General features: G+C 41.8%; 1 pseudogene; it reads right to left on the bottom strand.

The window, feature by feature from the left end:
- Window positions 1–3156: 3156 nt before the first annotated feature.
- Window positions 3157–4695, bottom strand: LOC139006302 (heat shock protein HSP 90-beta pseudogene; annotated as a pseudogene).
- Window positions 4696–4957: the final 262 nt, after the last annotated feature.

The raw sequence follows: 4957 nt of genomic DNA, 5'->3' as shown, positions 1-4957 counted from the left end.
CTTGATATTCTTGTGGGACCTTCCCTTTTTAAAAAAGAAATCATATTTATTAAATTGATTGGAGTGACATTATTTCTTTTGAGAGATGTAGAGTCCGGATTATCTCCTAGGATAGGGCTGCAGCCCCAAGACAAATCACACTTTTCCTCACTCTAGTGTTTTCTATTCTAGGGAAAGTTAAAGTAAATATCAAAAACTTGTGGGGTTGGGGGAGTGTCTATTTCTATTTGTTTAAATGGCATGACTATATGGGTTTGGGGAAGTTAATGTGTTGTAAGTCTGTGAGCTGATCTGGGAGATGGAAGGAGTCATCTTTACTTAGTCCTCGCTTTTTGAGCCAGCATAGCTTTCTCAGATGACTCTCTGGTGTATCTATAACCCACAAAGCAGAGTAAACAATATAGATTTTTCTAAGATGAAAGAAGAAACTGCTCCCTAGCAGAAGGAGTTATCAGCCACACAGCAGAACTAGGTGATAAGTGATTTGTAAAATGGGCCAGAGCAAATGAGTTAGTACTACACTCTTGTATTAGCTGAGCACTGGACAGGCAAACCAGCAACAGGACCTGTAATGGTCAACTCATATCCCATCTAATAAAGAGGGTATATGCTAATTGACCCTCACACCATCGCAAATGGCAGCGCCCACCGCCAATCAGGAGGAATATGCTAATTAACTGCTCTGCCCTCAAAGATGGCAGCTACCACAGCCAATAAGGAAGGAATATGGTTATTGGCTGTGTCCTCTCAGCCCCCCAGCTGCCCAGGGCAGGCCTGAGGCGCAAGCTAGCTTCAGATGGCGACTGCCCAACCACACGGACAGCCGAGGCTCAGGTAACCAGGGCCGGCTGAGGCTTGCGCTGCCAGCAGTGGCAGCAGCACAGGTGTGATGAGGCGTCGCCTTTCCCTGATCGCCAGGTCACCTCCCGCCCCTGAGGGCTCCTGAACTCTCATAGGGGGGCAGGCCCGGCTGAGGGACCCCCCTTCCAGTGCATGAATTTTCATGCACCAAGCCTCTAGTTTATAAAATAATGGTCAAGCCCGGACAATGTGGCTCAGTGGTTGAGCATCCATCTATGACCCAACAGGTCACGGTTCAATTCCTGGTCAGGGCACATACCTGGGTTGCAGGCTTGACTCCCTGTCAATGATTCTCTCTCATCACCGATGCTTCTATCTCTCCCTCTCCCTTCCTCTCTGAAATCAATAAAAATATATTTAAAAAAAAATAATGGTCAACTCGTAAGTTACTTGTTCTGAAAGCACAAACCATCTGCAAAACAAATCCAAAAAAAACTAGAGTATAATTTAAAATCAATAATTTATAATAGCAATAGAAAACATAAGGTAAGGTATCAAAGAAAAAAATCTAAAAATCCACATGATCTTTACTAGAAAATTATAACATTTTATAGAAAGACATAGGACCTAATAAATGAAAAGCTATTCCTTGTTTGTGGATGGGATGACCATTTTAAAAAATACCAAATCTCTCTCAAATTATTATATAAGTTCAGTGCAATGAATATCATTACTTCAGTGACTGCTGTGTGTAACTTTACAGGACAACTCTGAAGTGTGTGTGCAAGAACACAGGGTCAAATCACCAGGACTATTGGAAATGTCACCTTCTCAGATGTCATTCCTTATCATTAAGCTCTGTCAATAGGACTGTTTGCCATAGGAGCAGGAAGAGACACACAGGCTGGTGGGACAGGACAGCAATGGAACATGCACCCAGGAAATGTTGGTCTCTGACAGTAATAACACTACAAGTCAGAGGGCAAGAATGGACTAGTCAATAAGTGGCCATGGGACAACTGATTGTCAATATGAGAAAATAAAATTAGACTCAATGTGGAAAGCAAAACTTTAAAACTCTTAGAAGGAAAAAATATAGGACATCTGCATGATGTCAAGGAAGGAAATAAAGTCTAAGATATGCACACAAAACAAAAAGGAAAACACAGCTTCATTCAATTACACTGAAATTGGAAAACTTGCATACAAGAAAAGATACCATAAACAACATGAAAAAGCCAACCGAAGTCTGAGAGAAAAAGTGTAAATACAAAAAACTAATAAAGGAGCTGTGTCCAGAAAATATTAATAACTCTACATATCAATTTGAGTCAACCAACCCCATAGGTAAGCAGGCAATTGATGTTAACTGGAAATTTACAAAAGAGGGACCTGATAACATGCTCTACTTAGTAACTGAGGAACTGAAGGTGAGATGCCATTCCGCTATCATCAAATTGGCAAAAAAATTTTAAGTATGACAATATCAAGTGTTAGAGAGGATGTGGAGAAACAGGAACTTTCATACTTTCCTGGTAGGAGTGTAAGTAGGTACAAGCATTTTAGAAAACAATCTGTCTAGTGAAATTGAAGATGTGTACATCCTATGCCCCAGCAACTCCATTCCTAGAAATGTTCCTCAGAGAAACTCAAGTATGTGCACAAGGAGATCCATAAACCCTGATTTAAACATTGTTTATAGCAGAAACAAAATATCCATCATTAGGAGACTAGACAGATAAATAGTGATATATTCTTCTGTACTATGTGATAGTTAAAAATGAATTAACCAAAGCCTTGTATATTACCATAGATAGATTTCAAACATAATGTTGAGTCAGAAAAGTTGCAGTAAAATACATACCATTGCCTAGCAGGCAAAACAATATTATTTCTGTATCTAAATATTGTATAAAAACTAAAAGCATGCATGAGAAACACCAAACTCAAAATAATAGTTAGGTCCAGGAAGAAGAGAGGTGAATAGAATGGAGGTGGGTGGGAATGCACAGAAGGCTGTATCTGCAATGTTTAATTTGTACTTTACCTTCATTATTTTATACTCTTTATATTTTTGTATGCTTGAAAAAATTTTAAAAACTGCATCTTCTTTATTTTGCATACTTTAATTTCAGAACAAAATTTTAAAAACCCACAATACACAACATCCAAACCTAATATCAAATATGAGAAGAGACGGCTTGCGGCCATTGTAACCTGCCTTAGGCAAAGACAGGAGAGAAAAAATTACTAAACATCAGTTAGGGGAAACCAGGTGGACCAGGGCCATGCAGGGCTGCTGGGAGAGCCATGAAGACACTACATAGAGGATGCAAGGTCTGCAAGTAGAAACTCTTAATCTACTTCTTCCATGCAAGAGGCATCCTCATCACCCTCAAGGGGGTATCTCATCAGGAACAGCAGCACTGGGTTCTTCTGCTGTCACTTCATCTTCATCAGTGCCTCGGCCTAGCTTGATCATGCAGTAGATGCAGTTGGAGTAGGTCTGATGATCCTCAAGTGAAAAGTCAGAAGAGAGCAGCACAGTTTTAAACAGTAACACCACAAGGTCCTTGACAGCCTTGTCATTCTTATCTGCCTCCACCTTCTGGTGCAGGGTCTCCACAATGGGTTGGTCAGGGTTGATCTCCAGGTGCTTTTTGGGCATCATGTAGCCCATTATAAAGTTATCCCGAAGTGTCTGGGCTTTCATGATACACTCCATATTAGCTGTCCAGCCGTAGGTGCTGGTCACAATGCAGCAGGGTGAAGACACAAGGCTATTGGAGACTGTCGCCTTCTCAACCTTCTTATCCAAGATTGCTTTCATGAGTTTGCAGAAGTTCTCAAACTTGGCCTTTCTCTCTTTCATTTTCTTTTTCTCCTCTTCATCCTCAGGTAGTGCCAGGCCCTCCTTGGTACTTGAGACCAAGCTTTATCATTCAAACACCTTGAGCTGCTGCACACAGTATTCATCGATAGGCTCCTTCATATATACTACTTCAAAGCCCCATTTCCAAGTCGCTCCACAAAAGCAGAGTTGGCAACTTGCTCTCCCCGGTGATATAATAGATGGACTTCTGGGTCTTCTTCAGATGAAAGACATATTCTGAAAGAGAAGTCATTTCACCTCCAGACTGGGAGGTGTGATAGTGCGGAAGCTTAGAAAGGCACCCCTGACTAGTCGAGTCCTCATGGAGTCCAAGCTTTAGGTTATTAGAGAATGCTTCATAGAATAGTTCTCCTTCTTATAGTTCTTATAGTTCTCCTTGTCTTCTGCCAGCACAGAGCAGAGCTCAAGGCACTTCTTAACAATATTTTTATGAATGACCTTCAAGATTTTACTTTGCTGGAGCATTTCTCGGGAGATGTTCAGGGGCAGGTTCTTAGAGTCAACCACACTGCAGATGAAGTTGAGGTACTCTGGTATCAACTCATCACAGCTGTCCATTATGAACACACTAGAGGCCTGGTGCATGAATTCGTACACAGGTGGGGTCCGGCTGGCTCGCCCTGATTGGGGCCAATTGGGGCAGGGCCAGCCAGGGGGAGGGGACATGGGAGGTTGGCCGACTGGCCCCACCCTCGATCAGGGGGTGGGGGGGACGGTTGGGGCCACAGTGCACATCAAAGCAAACGGTTGTTCCAGTTGTTCTGGAGTTCTGGTCGCTTGGCTTTTCTATATATAGATATATAGATGATGGACATAGAGTTTTTGTTGTTCTTCTTGTTCTCAAAGAAGTCAAAGGGAGCCCAATGGGGGATGAATAGCAATGCCCCGAATTCCAGCTGACCTTCTACAGAGAAGTGCTTGACTGCCAAGAGGTCTTCCAAGTCTTCAGACTTCAGCAATTTCTGCCTGGAACACAAAAGTCTCCACTTCCTCCTCTGCATGGTGCACCACTTTCTCAGGCATCTTTAAGGTGATGAGATACAAGTACTAGAGAGCAGGGACTGTATTTGGCTCACAAACTGCTGAAAATTTTTCTTTGAAAAAAAAATCAAACCCTTCTGATGAAGCAATAAAGTGTAGAGAAGAAAAAATAATTTTCCTTCTACCCTCCTAAGTTCTTCTGGCTGGAATAGTAATCAAATTAATCATGAGACAGGTTATAGGAGAAATAACCAAATTTACTGTATATGTATATACAGGGGT

This window comes from Myotis yumanensis, unplaced genomic scaffold, assembly GCF_028538775.1.
Source record: "Myotis yumanensis isolate MYYU_CA2020_CCGP unplaced genomic scaffold, mMyoYum1.0.hap1 SCAF_3, whole genome shotgun sequence".
Lineage (NCBI taxonomy): Eukaryota > Metazoa > Chordata > Mammalia > Chiroptera > Vespertilionidae > Myotis > Myotis yumanensis.
This window is presented reverse-complemented; position numbering and strand designations above follow the sequence as displayed.